General features: G+C 39.8%; 1 long non-coding RNA gene across 1 annotated transcript in view; it reads left to right on the top strand.

The window, feature by feature from the left end:
• The first annotated feature begins 8650 nt into the window (after positions 1–8650).
• Positions 8651–17928, top strand: part of LOC125965157 (uncharacterized) — a 59854-nt gene continuing 50576 nt past the window's right edge. Inside the window, exons 1-2 of the long non-coding RNA XR_007478733.1 lie at positions 8651–8721; positions 16436–16567. This is a non-coding gene — a long non-coding RNA (uncharacterized LOC125965157). The remainder of the gene's footprint in view (positions 8722–16435; positions 16568–17928) is intronic.

The raw sequence follows: 17928 nt of genomic DNA, 5'->3' as shown, positions 1-17928 counted from the left end.
ACTAAATTCTTCTCTCAGATACACATTTACACAGCTCCTGTTCACAGTCATATCAAGTTTTAAATGGTGCTGAAATTTCTGATACTGTAAGAAACAGTGGAAAGTGCACCTAACGTGGAATCAGATAAACCTGGATTTGATTCTTGGCTCCATTGCTTGCAAGCTCTGTAGCCCCTCTAAACCACAGATTCCTCACTAGTAACATTCACATCATAAATGTCATTCATATGTCCCACGTAGATAATGTACCTTGCAGCATTTATGAGCCAACATAGGAGCTCTTAGCAAGTGTATCGTATTTGTAATTCTTTATAAATACTAGTCACTTAACTTCAGAAAGCCTGGAGGTAATAGATTCTCATTTCACCAGAGTTGATTTATCAAACAATTAAATGCTTTTTTTTTGTTTAATTAATTCATCTTGTCTTGAGGGAGTCCACACCACCCTTTAGGTAGTTGGAGCCAGCGGGCTATCCCATATTGACCAAGTGACTGGGAGCAAAGGTTTTCTGGCTAACTTGGCAATGGACATTTCTCAAAGGAAAACAAGAACGGTTTGTTTTGCAAAAGTCTAAATTCTTTACTCTGCAGTAGATCTCATTCAAAGCTCACATCTTACTAGGTTTTTGTTAAGCTGTTTTTAAAGATAAAACACAGGCCCTGTAGCCAGAGAGAAACTGAATAAAAATCCCAACGTTTCTACTTCCTAGCTGCATGCCATCACTCAAATTGCCTATTTTTTATGAATCTCATCTTTATTACTCATTAAATGGGAATAACATGACCTACTTTTTAGGGTGTTTGTCATGATTAAATGAGGTAGCCTATGTAAAAATGTTCACCCTTGACTGCCGTCAAATATTAACTGCCTTTCCACTTCTCCCTTCTGCCTCTGATCTATGCTACTGAATAATGACTTGAAAGATCTCCTGGATTTTAGAAGCCAACATGTTCAATCTCATGACCAAAAAAAGTATATCTTGTACTTTGGTCATTTGTGTTGGTCTAACAATCCATGCAATTTCTGAATCTGAATTTTACCTTAAAGTTTCAGCATGAAAACCTATATGTGGCTGAAATTGTATAAGTAGGATAATTTAAACCATTTGGCCTTTCTCGTACTATTATTAAATGGAATACTTTCATTGATTGCAAACTGTGAAGCCTACCATGATTTTGGTCACACACTTGGGATAATTCATGTCATATCTAGAATGTTACTCATGTATCAAGATGCCCCTGTGTGATATGTATGACATCAGAGGCCCAAAGTTTTTGAATCAGTGATGAGGAAAAAACGAAAAAAGCTGGATTGATATTACGGCACCTCCCTGTCTGGCTCCAATTAGGCTTTGTTATTTAGAGCATTATATCAAATATCTTGGTAAATGTACAGATTTGAGATGATTGTGTAACTGTCTTTGGGGTTCCAAGGGACTAAACCGTGTAAATCATTCTAGAAGGAAGTGAAATTTAGTGTGGGAAATAAGTCCATAAAAGACGGGTTTTGTGATGAAATGAGAGAAAAGCTTTTTTTCATTTCCCTGGGTCTGAGAGACAGTTTGGTGTAGGTACAGAGCCATAGAGATGACCTGAGCCTTTCTGGCAGTGGGGATGGGAAACTGCGCTTGGTTCCAGGGAAGAAGCCAAGATGGCTCAGGGAGATGGCCCTTAAAGAACATTGGGAGTTGTCTGGGCTCCTACAGTTTATTGTAAATCATTCTGTGTCTTGCTTGTTGCCCTTCCATCATCCCCTGGACCATCTATTAACCTTCATCAAGAGTAATGGGATCTTTCTTATTTTGTGAGAGATTGAAAAGAAGGGCATGTTCTCTACTTGGAACAATATAAGAAAGTAATAGCTATATTGGCTCTCCTGAGTCTAGAGTGGTGATTGCAGCTATGGTAACCAGCAAGGATAGCTGTGTACGTTGAAGCAGTGAGCTCTCAGAGGTTGCTGGCAGCAAAAGCAATCAACGGTGGTCCATCAGGAGGGGAAGAACTGGGTTGAAAGCACACAGAGACATTTTTCTGGAGATGGTACCCTGGAAATCACTGACAAAACTGTGAATATACAAGGGTCTAATTACCAGCAAAGAAGGCAGTGGAAGCTCTTATTTTTGGAACTTGAATTATACATTGACTAAATAGAATTTATTCATAGGCTGTTTTGAATTAACATTTTAACATTTATAGTAAGAATTCAGAAAAAATTAAATTATTCAGATTCAGTTATGAAAATATAGTTAATATATTGTATGTTAATCTTGGGAGTGGAGTATTTTAAGCAAGATCATAAAGATTTGTAATCCTTGCCACTAAGAAAAATAAATATTTTCCAGACTGGGAAATTGAAAAAAAACGGGTTGCAGTGGGAAGAAGAGACTGAAGGAATGGAATGACAGGACTTTTATCTCTACACGAGGAGCATGTGGCCATGTTGGGGGAGGAGATTTCAGAGCAGCTCTTTGGTGAAGGTCATAGAATACAGTTTATAAAGATATTTGATATAAAGAGAAGGTACAGACTTGAAGCATTTGAGCTGCATAATTACTATCACTTTAAAAAAGCAAAAATTGTTCATTATCTCTTTTTTTTTTTTTTTTTTTTTTTTGCGGTACGCGGGCCTCTCACTGTTGTGGCCTCTCCCGTTGCGGAGCACAGGTTCCAGACGCGCAGGCTCAGCGGCCATGGCTCACGGGCCCAGCCGCTCCGCGGCATGTGGGATCCTCGCGGACCGGGGCACGAACCCGTGTCCCCTGCGTTGGCAAGCGGACTCTCAACCACTGTACCACCAGGGAAGCCCCTGTTCATTATCTTTTAATCAGCTTATCGTCTTGTCTCTGTGATGGTACTTCTCCAGCGAGGATGTACTGCTTTATATGGATTATTTTCCTTTCTTTCCAACAGAGCTTGAAATAAACATTTGTGTTAGCATTCTTGTATGCACTAAAGCATTGGGAAGTTAGCCACCTTTTACTTCTAGGATTTAACATTAAACCAACAGACAATTACAAAGACTACCTAAAGTTCCACATTGTTCCTTAAGAAAATATCTCACTAAGTTAAACCTCTGATTTTATTGGCTCTCTTCTAGGTACAGAACCTCAAAAGGCTGAAGAATATTAAGGATACCATAACATTTTAGCTTTGGAAGTTATCGTAAATGTCATCTTGTCTGATCCTCTTAACAATTCAGGGATCTTTTCTGCATGATCTCTAATGTTTCTTCTGTTTAAATGTCCTACTTCTTATTCTTTATAAGTAATACCATTCGGAGCAACTCAAGAAGTTTTGAACTTTCTGAGGTTTAAGCTATTAATCTTCAAATTACACATAGAGAAGGCCCTGATAAACTTTACTACCCTCTTGCCCCCTTTAGAGACTCAGCAGTCTCCTCTGATCAACGATGAACTTCCTTCCTTTTTCATGGGAGGTTAAGCCCAGTGACCTTTAAGATCTCTGCCTGCTCAAAATCTCTCTCATTTGGAAGCCTATAGTCGAGAGGCATGTGGAAACTTTGATGTCACCAGATCTCTCTCTAGCTATGTGAGCAGATCACAGATGTTGGGAAATCCTCACTCGTTATTGAGAGATCCAGAGCTCTTTCTTTACTATGGGATTCTCTGTTAGGGATGCTTCCTCAATGGTCTCTCTGTGGTTCGTCAGAATTAATGTGAATGGAGAGAAACCGTCAACCACAATGTAGCTAGACACACACGTTAAGTGCTCAGGGATGCAGCTGAACGTGAACTGTAAGCTCTGATTCATAGTAGTGGTCCTGGCGCAGGCAACAGAACACCCCAGGACCTTCTGTAAAATGAGGAAAGCTACAACAGGATTTAATCAGGCAGGATGTTGAAGTATTATACTCATGGTTGGGTCCTCTTCTCCCATCTGTGTAGTATCTCCACATCTCTGCTTCTTCCTTGGACCTGGTGGGTTCTTAGTCTACTTAGCAGGATGTGATGTTAACCCTTGGATAGTTTGGTAGAGATGACTTTCAGAGTTTTGTGTCAACAGTATGGTCCGCAACTCTTCACTGAATACCTATTGCCTTCTGGCATAATGCCAGAGGCTTCACCAGCTTTGTCTTACAGTTTTTTTCAACACTAACCTATAAAGTAGGCATTATTACCTTCAGTTTACAGATAAAGAAACTGAGACACTGAGAAGGTTAAGCCACGGGCTCAAATCACATGGCTAATGAGTGGCACAGTTGTATTTGAACACAAGTTCCTGTATTAGTTTCTAGAGCTGCTGTAACCAATTACATAAACTCAGTGGCTTAAAAGAACAAAATTTACTACCTTATAGGACTATAGGTCAGAAATCCAACATGGTCCCCACTGGGATAAAATCAAGGTACCCATAGAGCTTCTTTCTTTCTGGATGCTCTTTGGGTGAATTGGTTTCCTTGCCTTTTCCAGCTTCTAGAACCCACATGCATTCCTTGACTTGTGGCCCTCTTTTTCCATCTTCAGAGCTAGCAACATGGAATCTCACTGACTCTGCTTCCATTATCACATCTCTTTCTCTCCACAGCTGGGAAAGGTTCTTAGATTTTTAGGGACCTATCTAAGAGGATTGGGCCTGGGAGAATCTCTGCATCTCAAGCGTCTTAACCACATCTGCAAGTCACTTTGCCATGTAACATATCATATTAACAAGTTCCTGAGATTAGGACATGAACATCTGGGGAACATTATTCTTCCTAGCACCCCTCCTTTTGATTCTATTTTCATAAACCTATTGTTCCAGACTAGCCTTTGTTCATAAATTTTGTGACATTTCCAGCATCTAACTTATTCCTGACAAATGGTGAACACTCAATAAATATTTTTGAGCTAATGAATAAATATACTAACATACCAGAATTTGGTGGGGTTGTTTCCCTGCACACAAATGGACTAATAATGATTGATTCAAGGGGTAATTGTTTGTAACATCATTCTAGACTCTTAAATTGGAGGATAAAGGTTAATCAGTTTTCCCAGAGGAGCAGAGATGCTTCCTCGGTGTGCAGTTGAAGCAATACAATGTGCTTTTGCTGCACAACCCTGGGTCATTAGTTGACAGCATTGCTGATGCATGTATTATTGGGAATATTATGAATGCAACTGATCTCTGCTTTAAGGGTGATCCCTTTGGTCTGGAATCCTTCTGGGAAAAGAATATTCAGAAATATCAAGTAAGCTAAAAAAATTCAAAAGAAAGAATTGATGAAGTTTTCCTTATAAGTTTTTTTTTTTTTTTAAACCTGGTTCGACTGGAGACTGGGTATATGCAATTAGTCAGGATGCCAGAAAATAAGCCCCTTACGATGCACATTAATTGGAGTCAGTGGGAATACTGCAGGAATGCTTCTCTGAATTAAACACATCTAGCATGAGAGGAGGAAAATTGAAGTCTGACAATTTCGTGAAAAATAATTGTTTCTGGTGTTAAGCTTCACTGGACAGGGGGGCAGAGTGGGAACCCTGGAGGGGATGACTGAACAAAGGTGGGCTAGCTGACACATGGCGAAGACCAGTCTGAATGCTGAGACTTGAGGATGGGCTTGGAGCCAGTAAGCTCCCAGGGTAGTGGTACAAGAAACTGCGATCGGTACTAAACCAATGTTTAGACAAAGTGTGAAATTAGATCATGGATCATCAGGGTACATAACAAAATAATACCTTGACTAGGTTTTGGCATCTTTATGCGGTTAAAGAATCCTGTTTAAACAGGGAGTGAAAGATGGCACAGTGCCTTTGGCAGGCTTTCAAAATGCCCAGTATCTCTCTTTGGCTTGCCTCTAGTCTCCCTAGAGACAGGTACCTATAGATGTTACACGAACCCAACCAGGCAGCTGAGCAAGGAAAGCAAACTATAAAGGGGAGTCGGTGTGCCTTTAACAAAAAACTGAGGGTGTAAATGTGGGCTTCCCCAAACAGAGATAAATACATGCATTTCTCAGCGGTACTGAAAAATAACTGTGAACAGAACAGCAATGTCACTTCAAATTACTTACTGCTTGAGTTAGGAGAGGCAAATGTTTTATTAATAAACAGGTGGTTAGAGCATTATTTGTTCCCAGCTATCAGAGTCTAGGAGGGCAGGGGAAGCCAAGCTGAAAGTTCCGACAAGAGAAATGATTTACTGATTTCTTGTGAGTGACAGACTGGTGATGAAAAGGGACTCGACTGTGCAGCGTCAGGGGGCAGCTGAAGGGAGGTGGTCAGAGCTCTGGGAGCCCCAGCTTCGCTGGGATGGAGACCTTGCTCACAGGAGCGAGATCCCGTCCTGCCTGGATTGATTAATGTGGACGTAATCAATCCCTCCTTGGGGAGGAAGGGAGAGAGAGAGACAGAGAGAGACAGACAAAGAGAGACGGAGAGGGAAAGAGATGGAGAGGGGAGGGCGGGAGGAGGGAGGGACTGGGAAGGATATATGCTTCGTTTGGTGCAGCGTGTAATTTAGGAACTGCTCACTCATCCATCACAAGCTGGCTAATAGCTAATCAATGATTGCAAAGCCCTCGGAAGGTAGTATGTTTTATACAAATGCTAAATAACAAAAATGCTGGAATTTGGTCAAATCTAGCCTGCCAGGGAAAAGCTGGGAAGGTGATTGGCTTGGGGAAGGGCGAGGGTGACTCTAGGACCCTCACTGTATAAACCACAACCAGAGATCACCATGCGGGTGGCGGGAGGTGGTGTTGAAGAGCTCAGGGGCAGCTTCACTGTGGTGTAATTAGGGGTACTGCACTCTAGGAGGCAACTCCGCACCCTCCTGGATTCCTGGCCACTGTTTTCAAACTGGCCTGTTCCAGGGACAAGCTCACAGCACTCGTTGGTTTGTATGAATGAAACTTCCGGATTAGAGGCTGCACTGGCTGTGATTTATCAGTGTAGAGCTGTCACAACAAAGTCATTGTAAAGACATCCCTCATTTACTACCAACACAAACCCTCCTTCCTTTTGCAAAGGCTTTGGCTTTCCACAGACACCTGCCCCTTCCCCTAGGAACGAGACCTCACAGTCTGGTAATTCTTCACCCTGTGACAGCTCTTTGAAGAGAAAAACTTAACACACTTTTGATTCCTGAAACTCCGTTTGCCATTTTAGGATCTTTGGTAGTTCTCTACCTATATCGTTGTTACCGTAACCATTTTGTTTATTTTTTAGGAAGAGAGATATAATTCCTCCTCTTTAAGAAATTTAATTACCAGGGTATTAATCTGTCAATTTCAGGCTGCTCAATGAAGTCCTACTGCAAAAACAGCTGTAGCCAACAATATTGCAACAGTGTATTCTTGTCTCTGGAATGTGCCTGCATAAATATTAATTAGGAAGAGAAACAAGACAGCAATGAAACTGTTTCTATTAATTATTTTGACTCCTTTTCAAATTTGTCACAGTTTATCTGACTTTCTTTTTCGGAAGCTCTCGGAATAATCTGTTTTGGCCTATTTATGCACGGAAGGTGTCTGAAAGTCAGGGACTAAATTTACTGGTAAGTCCTCCTTAGAAGAATTTGTTTTTTCTTCTTTGCTAATCTGGGCCCATGGTGAAGGCAGAGAGGAGTTATTTTCACTTCCCCTGTTTTGGCCAGATGGTTCTTGTGGACAAGCTGTTGGGAGATTCCCAGGACTTCTTGGCTTTTATTGGGCCTTCTTCTCAGTAACTGTTGACTCAAAACTTCCCAGAGTCTTGTGGTGCTCAAGAGCTCAGATAGTTCGCACTGAAAAGACAAAAAATAAATACAGTGCCAATGCAGAAGACTGTTAGTCATTCAGATGAATTTACCTGGGAATATCCATTCTCTGTAGCACAGTAAACACCCAGAAGCAGAACACAGCGTTCTCTGAGCAGCAAAATGAGTGTCCAGAGAGCATTTCCCAGTTAATTTAACATTTTATTTGGCAAAGTTCTAGCCAGTTTGATTATTTTTCTATTTTTTTCAAATCTGTCTATTTATTTATTTGAGCCCAGAGAAGATTAGAAGTAAGATGTGAAGAAGGTAAGTACAGTGCAACTGCTAGAGATGTGTAAAGACGGGAGCCGGAAGTGATCCCTGATGCCAGATTAAGAGAGACTAGAATAAGTAGATGCAGCAGCAGGTCTGAAAGCAGTGGTTAAACCACTGAGAATGATGAAGACAGAAACCCGCACGTCCCCCCCACCATCAGAGACCTCACCAGAAAATATTCCACATTCTGAACCACAGCCTTGTATCATCAAGAACAGAATCAATTTAATTCACAAAAGAAGAATCACAAATGGCTGATAAACAAAGGAAGAGATGTTTGCCACGCAAAGCTTTAAAAACCAAATGACAGCCAGTGTTGCCAAAGGGGCAAAGAAGCAGGCGCTCTCAGCTGTCTTGGGCAGAGTTGTGAACTGGTACAAACTTTCTAATGGACACTTTGACAGTGGATGGAAAAAGCTTTAAAATGTGTACACCCTTTGGCCCAGTGTTTCTAAATATAAGACTTTGTTCCCTAAACCATTGCGTGCTCATAATGTGTCAGGAGTTTCGCTAAGCTATGTCATGGCATTGCTGCCTCGGCAACCCTTTTGTTTGGCCAAGTGGCCAGTGGGGGCCTTAAAATGACATTAGCCCCTTTTTGCAAGCGTGTACCCTAAATCACAGCCCAGAGAGCTACAAGCAAATGTAAGTCCCTGTGATCTACAGTCTTCCCCACCTCCCAGGGCCTTGCCCTGGAGCACCCCTTAGGTAAGACCTCCTGTGGAGCTACCCAAACCCCTTTCTTTTTGGTTTGAATTGGTGAATCCTGCCTTAGTTTGAGAACCCCGAGGCACACCCAGTAAAAGCAGGTGTCCCAGGTCCTGCCTCTCTCTTTGCCTTCACCCTGCCTCGATTTCCCTGTGTGACCCTTTAGGTGTGCCCTGTACTTCCTCCAGGATGTGTGAGTAATAATCTTCTTGGTTTCAAGTTCTCTTGTGGTCTTTTGTTGAACCTCAGTTCACCATCCAGCAGCCTGTGCTCCACTTAACAAATATGGATTTAACAAAATTGTAACATAAGAATTTAACTTCAAATATTGTTAGCAGAGAATTTTTTGTTCCAAAAGAAAAATATTCTAATATTCTAAAAACCAGTTACGACCTAGCCAGGTAAAATAATACAAAGTAGTCACTAAATATGATATAGAAACTCTGTGTTGATATGGAAAGATTTTCCTGATAAATTAAGTGGAAAAAACAAAAAAGTTACAGAAAATTTACTGATATATCTCTAGTTTTGCTTAAAAACACCTAGAAAATAGAAAAACATATATCAAAATACTACTAATAATCTTTGAGTACTAGATTTGACTGGGTTATACATTTTTAATGTTCTTTTTTATTCTTTGCCTTTTTTTTTTTTTTTTTTTTTTGCGGTACGCGGGCCTCTCACTGCTGTGGCCTCTCCCGTTGCAGAGCACAGGCTCCCGACGCGCAGGCTCAGCGGCCATGGCTCACGGGCCCAGCCGCTCCGCGGCATGTGGGATCCTCCCGGACCGGGGCACGAACCCGTGTCCCCTGCATCGGCAGGCGGACTCTCAACCACTCCGCCACCAGGGAAGCCCTATTCTTTGCCTTTTTGATGAAACATATAATACTTATGTGTTAACATGGAATAAAAGTTAAAAAAATAAAAATTGGTCAATAAATTCTACATATTTTATAAGGAAAGTATTAAAAAGACAGACTCCAGTTATATGCACATATTGTACTTCAAAAATAATAGGAAATGGTGCAGCACATTTTAGAACTATCTCCTTTTTATGATTTGCTCATTTATTCCTTTATCTGTTTTCTAGCAATACTTTCTGAGCACCTACTATGGGCTAGGCACTGAGTATGCAACAGTGAACAAAAAAATACGTTCCCTTCTAGGGATCTGATATACAGTATAGTGATTATAGTTATTAATGATGTGTTATATACTTGAAAGTTGCTGAGAGAGTAGATCTTAAATGTTCTCATCACAAAAAAATGGTAATTATGTGACGTGATGGAGGTGTTAGCTAATGCTCTGATGCTAATCATTTTGCAAAATATAAGTGTATCCAATCAACACGTTGTACACCTTCAATTTACACAATATTGTGTGTCAAGTGTATCTCAATAAATCTGGGGAAAAAAAAGTAAGTCCTGCCTTAGTGAAGCTTACAGTCGACACGGGGAGATGGACAATCCTGTAATTACACATAACAAAAATTGCAACCTTGACAAGTGTAAATAAGAGAGACACCAAGCCTATCAGAGAGAATTAGGATGGGTGCAGAGAGCCTTTGGAGGGAGGGGACCAGGGAGCATGATGGATTGAGGGAAGGTAAAATGCAGCAAGTAAGGGGCTGTTAATGCAAGGTGTGGTTCCATAGGTAGGTGTGGGTGATGGAAGGTACAGGGCCTTGAAGTCCATTCTAAGTTTTATCTTAATCTCTTGCAGGGGAGCAAAATTTGCCACCCCAAAATATCTCTTTGGCATGTGGATTATTTCAGGCTGAAAACAATTGAGATCAAAAAGATTCAGGAAGAAACTTTGACCTTGCCCTAACTGCCTGAAAAAATATAGATAGAGGGCCTGTTCACTGACTAGAGCTATCACCAGAGGTATCTGCAAGGTATAGTAGCTAGATGCGATGGAGAAAAATTCCAGGAAGGGCTTAGAGACCAGAGTCCACTCTGTGTCCCATTGTCTCTGCGTGGCCCAGCAAACATTTATTTACCAAACGTTTGCTATTCTATCTCCCTGTGCATTACCTTCCTCCCCTTTGAAATACCAAACCACTACCCGCAACATCCTTTTTTCTCTTTAGCTGAAGATGGTATTTAAGGTGAGGTTTTCTGCCATTCTGGCAAGTTGCTTAATTCTCCTGGGTCTCTCCCATGTACACATGTTATTAAAATTTTGTTTGATTTTCTCCTGTTAATCTGTCTCATGTCAAATTAATTCTGTGCCAGCTAGAGGAACCTAGAAGTGTAGAGGAAAATTTCTTTCTCCCCAGCACCCTCTTAAAGTAATGGGAAGCTTTCAATACTTTCAGGCTTAGATGTGAATATTTTGTTTGAAAAGGTAATTCTGACTCTTGTGGAAGACACATGAGAGAAAGGCCTGAATGGGTGCAGACATAAAAATTAGAATGTTATAAAAATAAGGGAAGCAGAAAAGTAGAAGAGGAGGTTGCCTTGAAACATATGGTGAGCACAGTAGAGATTGAGAAAGGGAATCCTATTTGAATGTTATTCAAGAAGTGAGTTTGGTATGGAGGTTCCTTAAATAACTAAAAATAGAGCTACCATATCACCAAGCAATCCTACTCCTGGGCGTATATCCAAAAGATAAAAAGATAAAAACTCAGATTCAAAAAGATACCTGCTCCCCAGTGTTCATAGCAGCACTATTTACAATAGCCGCAACATGGAAGCAACCTAAATGTCCATCGACAGAGGAATGGATAAAGAAGATGTGGCACATATATACAGTAGAATATTACTCAGCCACAAGAAAGAATGAAATAATGCCATTTGCAGCAACATGGATGGACCTACAGATTATCGTAGTAACTAATACAGATTATCATACTAACTAAAGTAAGTCAGACAAAGACAAATACCATATGATGTCATTTATATGTGGAATCTAAAAAATGATATAGATAAACTTATTTATAAAACAGAAATAGATGCACAGATATAGAAAAAAGACTTATGGTTACCAAAGGGGAAAGGAAGGGGAAGGGATAAATTAGGAGTTTGGAATTAAAATATACATGCTGCCATATATAAAACAATAAAGACCTACTGTATAGCACAGGAAACCATATTCAATATCTTGTAATAATCTATAGTGGAAAAGAATCTGAAAAAGAATGTATATATAAAACTGAATCACTTTGCCATACACATGAAACTAACATAACATTGTAAATCAACTACACTTCAATAAATAAAAAAGAAGCGAGTTTGGTGATACAGTGGATGTGGGGCTAATGGAGAAGAGAGCCAAAGATAACTACTGTTTTGCCTGTACCGTGACTGACAGGATGCTGGTACCATCTCTTGAGGTAAGAAACAAGGGCCAACAGCCAAGGTTGGGGGCAAGGTGCGATCTGGTAATGATCTGATTTTGGATATGTTGGTCTGGAATGTATTTGAGACCCCCAAGAGGAAATGTCAAATGATAGGTGATAATCCTTGTGAGAAATTAAGAGAAAAGGAAGCATTACAGAGCTTTCTCAAATCTGGTTTATTGTCACCCGACCCTGAGCCAAAAATCTGTCCTATTTTTTTTCTTTATTTTCCTCAGAATAACTCTTCCCATAGAGTTCATGTATTTTGAGGGAGCCTTGGCAGCATCTCATAAAGTAAGATCGTCACACATGACCTGAAGTTTAGTTTGATGCAAAAACTGGGATCCACAGTTGATGATGGCCACCATCATGGGAGGTGATGGAGAGACCCATATTCTGGGTGTTTCATTGTGTGTTGCTGCTATCATCTCCTTTGAGAGCAGGTGGTGTATTTACACCTTCCTTTGTTTTTGAATAATGCCAAACACGGAGTTGTCATTTCAGTTGGTCGTTGGTCAAAGCTAGCTCAATACATAATAGATAACTGGCTGAATCAATGTGTGAATTCAATTTATTTCTTCAGTACACATTGCTTCGGTATGTGTGCCACACATTTGTTGGATGTAACTGGTGTTTCTGAAGAAGAGATGATGGCGAGGACCTAGAATTCTTGGCTGGTTCCAGTCACTGCCTTGCTGCCTTGCTTTGTTCTTGCTCACAGGTCTGGCCAGGGCACACTCAATTGCTACTAGAGTTTAGCCACTAAGCCTAGTTGGCCTGGGCCAGAGGTCCTCTCTTGTTCTATCAGCAGGAAAGTAGTCTGAAGGCATGCTCTAGCCGTCCTTTCATCATTTCCCTCAGCCTGCAGTGACAGGAAAGTGCAAGGGAAGAGTCCACTTTCACAGACTGAAAACAGGAGCACAGCCAATGGCGAGAAACGTGGTAAATGAAAAATAAGTAACTAAAGCAGTCAGTTCACACATACAAAAGGAAACATCTATAAATATACAAAAATGGACTAAAATAAATGATTATAAGAGTTACATTTTTATCAGATTTACAAGAATTCAAAGAACTGATCCCAATTAATACCGACCAGGGAAAGAGACACATTTACCCACTGTTGATGTAAATTGGTACAACTCTTTTTTCGGGGAGGGGCGCACCCATTCAGCAACATATGCTCTTGATCCAGCAGTATTACTTCTGGGTATTTACCATCCTTTCCGTAATACCTAAGATTTTGGAGCTCTGACCATGTGCCAGGTGCTAGTTTATGCTCTTCAGAGGTATTAAGCTGTTTATTTTTCACAAAACTCTATGAGATAGTTCCTATTCATATCCAGTTGCAGAGGTGAGGAAATTAAGTCCTAGTAAGGGTAAGAAATTGTCCAAGTCCATGCTGCTAATGAACTACGGATCATTACAGACAGTTCATTACAGGTACTTACCTGTACCTGTCTTTATTGTCTTCTTGTACAGATAGGCCAAAGGCATGGTGTTGAAGAGTTCAGGCTCTCTGAAAACTGCCCCACCGCCTCTTTGAACGAACTATAGACCCATCACAAGAATAGCAGGAGCACCCGCATTCCACTGGACTTATAAGTGGGATTCAAAAATAGGCAGATGTTCTATGTCTGAGCACAGACATTTTGACACACCTCTGTGTCCTCCTTTCTGATTTACCTGACACTGTTCTGCATAAGTTTCCAGCGTACCTGGAACTTCTCTGCACATCTTTATCAAATGCTAGCTCCAGGGGTGGGTGTGGAAGCAGGTCCCTGCTTCTGTTTCCCAGGTGAGAAGCTAGGCTGAGACTAGCCCTTGGAGGTCCTTAAATAACAGGCTGCATTATTTTACTCTTTACTTTGCAATAATAATTATGCTGAAGATGACGATGATGGTCATGTACAAATTATAACAAATAAGAGAGCCAGTTCATGAGTTCTAACTAGGCACTAAGAACCTTTATATATATATATATATATATATATATATATATATATAATCTCAATTAATCCTCACAAAATCCCATGAGATAAACACTAATATTATCTCCATTTTGTAGAGAAGACTTGAGCAACAGAGTGACATTATTTGACTGATGCTTTAGAAAGGTTTGTCTGGGAGCCTAAGTGTGAATTCACAGTCAAGACAGAAAGTAAGAAAAGTCTGGACTGGACTGGTTTGGGAATGAGGTAAGGAAAGGGGACAGATGTGGCCAAAATCGTGGAGGTAACATCCATAGGACTTAGTCACTAACAAAATATGGGTGACTTGTGGGAGCCGGTCACCATTAATCTTCTTGGGGTTTTAAACCTAGGGAACTGGAGGGATAAGACTGATTTATATTTATAGACTAAACTCTACCAGCTAGTTGTATTGGTACCCTTGAGTTGGTAGGGGTTGGGGATATGCCAAACTACTCACCAGAGGAAGGTTATGATGGGCCAGTCATTTGATTACTGAAAGGCTTAAAATGGACTTGTTCTTAGGTGAGGAGAAAATGAGTTCAAAATTACTCTGATCTACTTTCAGAAAGAAAATACCATGATATCTATTTTAATATTAGGATCAAAAGGAAGGAATCTGATGATTGTTGTGAATTTACAGTGTTAGGTAAATTTATGTAGTTCATAGTAAATATTTATTTACCTGAGTTGGAATTATTTTCCAGTTATCATATATAGATGAGAGAAGTAATTTGCCCCTGGTCACATGGATGGTAAATGTCAGAGCCATCTTCTGACTCTAATTTCAGTGCACTTCAGACCACCCAAAAGCCCAACATTGCTTTTTCCTACATTTTTCTTTTCTACTTAAAAAAAAAAAAAAAGATTATAAAAACTGAGCACTCATCCTAGTTTCTTCAGCAGTCCCGTTCTTGTCCAGTGGTCCCACTCTAACATACACCAAACTTCTATGAATCTTCTGGTCTGTGACTCACATAACTCTTATCACTGGGCCCTGGCACAGTCCAGTAATACTTGCCTCTGAGGCATTTCATCTTCTTATTTACCACCTTCAGGCCCTGGTCTTGGAAAAATAATATAAAATAGTTTGCTTTTGGTGTCCTTGTTTTCTTCTACCTCTTCCGTTTCATTAATCATGTCCATCATTTCCCTGATGCCCTTCAGATGCTCAGATATCTGCACTGGAGGCAAATTGGTTTTATTTTATTTTATTTTATTTTACATTCTATCTATTCTTTTCTATTCTATCTTCTCCATAAAATGTATTTATCTTGTGTACCATCCTTTCAGAGCCTAGAGAGCTGAATAGCTAATTTGGTATAGGATTATGATGACTGTTTTCTTTTCCTATTAAAATTTGCCCATATTACTCACGGTTCTCCAGAGAAATGTAACCAAAGGGATATGTGGGTGTGCGTGTACATATGTATATATACAAGTATATATGTATATATATGTTTATATATGATTTGTTATAAGGAATTGGCTCATGCAATTATGAAGCCGAAAGTCCAAATCTGCAGTGTTCCTTGGCAGCCTGGAGACCCAGGAAAGCCAATGGTGCAGCTCTAGTTTGAAGGATTACAGGTAAAGACCCAGATTACCCATGCTGCAGATGAAGCCTGAAGGCAGTCTGCTGGGAAATTCCCTTTTGCTCTTGGACGTTTTGTTCTATTCAGACCTTCAACTGATTGGATGAGGCCCACCCATGTTCTGGAGGGCACTCAGCTTAGTCAAAATTAACTGATGTAAATGTTAATCTCATTCAAAAAACCCTCCAAATTGATTCATAATATTAACCATCATATTCTCTTACTAGTTATTCCTGCATAATGCATTTCAAATGGAATAATAGGTGACCTATTGGCAAGTCAAGAAGAGGGGTTTGAGTAAGAGGTTTTTCCACCATCCCGTCCCCACCCGCTCACCATATAATTAGCTCATTTTTCTTCTGTTTCATGAGAATGAGCTGTTTGGAGTCATTTTGCTACAGCATCTGTAATCTAAGAGTGTCATTTATTTTATTTTTAAAAGAGTGTGTGTGTCATCCAGTGCCAAATTCACATGAATTCGGCGAATTCCATTAGCTCAGCAAACATGTGAGCTGCTGAGGCTACTGAAGACAAAGGGTGGTTTTCCATTTGCCTCCTCATTTATTTCCTCAGCCCCCAGAACTCTCATTGTGTAGGTCATAATCTAACTTTCTTTGATGTCTCTCTGGGTATCCCTAGAACTTGGAAATGTTTGCCTGCATCGGGTGTGCCACTTTCGTGACTGGGCTGATAAAGAATACATCACAGCGGCAGCTTCTGGGTGCACACGTAGGGAAAATACATAAACAAATAAGGGAAAAAAAATCACCGACTTGTAATTCTTATCTAGCTGTATTCTCCAGTTTATTCTGTAGAGCCGACTTAGACACGTGCATTGTACAGCAGCCTGGACTCCTCCCCTTCAGTTCAGAAGCCTCTTGAACATTGGACATCTATTTCTGTATGGGACCAAGCTGTACAAACTGGGACCTGAGGTGCTGTTCCTCAGATTTATAGATGTTGCTGCTGTTGCCAGAGGTTTTGGTATTCTTACTAATATCTGTATGATATGTTTGGGGGCCTAAGTAGATGTTTAACAAAGTTACAAACCTTGAATATTGGGAGAATGTCCAATAGGACAGAATTCCAAACTCATAGGCCTATATGGAGCCAGAATGGTAATACATATGTATGGTGAAAGAAGGACTTGGCAAATGGGAGAGCTTATGCTTCCTCTAACAGAGGCAGTCACTATTCAGGTAGAGCTATAGAGAAATGAGAGCCCACTATGGCCAGTTCTTCATGCTTTTTAAAATATATGGATTTATATGTGATCTGTTCAAATGGAATGATAGGTAGAGCATCCGTGACATTTAAAAATGAATGAGGATATAATGTTACTTAGATGACTGGATTTTTTATAAGGGAAAACTGTAAAGGTCCCTAGCTTACTCCGTTCACCAAAATAAATTATAGATACCTAAATTTTATTAGGTTTTAAAATTCATAGAAGGACAAGAAATCATTATAGATGAAGATTTATATGACCCAAAGGGAAAGAATTTTCCAAGAACTATATCAAAGTCAGAACCAGAAAGCATGAGGAAATTGATGGATAGATTTGACTACTAAAACACTAAAGCTTAAAAATAACTTTTTGACAAAAAATATATCCTTAAGAAAATTACGAATTGGTGGTAAACTATTTTTGACATGTAGGAGTGAGAAAAGGTTAATATCCCTATTACATGGCAAAGTATTTACAAGTATTTGACCTAAAGAAAAATACTTTCAGAATAATGGGCAAAGGATATAAAGAAGCAGTTCACAAAAATGCAAAAATGTTTAGGCTCACTAGTAATATAAGTTTCAAATTAAAATGTAATATAGTTATTCCCCAACAAAATTGGAAATATTTTAAAATGATAAGTAGGAGGCTGAGGTGGTGAGAAATTACAAATCACATACGTTAGTGATGGGGAATGCAGTTGGGAAAAGAAATTGGAAGGCAATTTGGCAAAAGGTATTGAAAGACTTACAAACATGCTTGCTGTTTAACCTGAGAATTTTGCTTTTCAAATCTACCCTAAGATAGATATATATTTCAATCTCTCTCTACCTCTCGCTGCCTCTGTCTCTGTCTCTTCTCTCTCTCTCTCTCTTTCTCTCTCTCCTTCTCCCTTTCTCTTACTCACTAGAATATAAAGTTCATGAGGTCAAGGGACTCTTGTCTATTTAATTCCCTATGCTTTTACTTGAGCCTAGAAAACTGCCTGTCAAGTAGTACATAATTAATAAATGTTTGTTGAATGGATTGTTATTACTTTTTTATTTACCAAGGACCTTGGCATCTTAG

Source organism: Orcinus orca, chromosome 8 (genome assembly GCF_937001465.1).
Source record: "Orcinus orca chromosome 8, mOrcOrc1.1, whole genome shotgun sequence".
Lineage (NCBI taxonomy): Eukaryota > Metazoa > Chordata > Mammalia > Artiodactyla > Delphinidae > Orcinus > Orcinus orca.
This window is presented reverse-complemented; position numbering and strand designations above follow the sequence as displayed.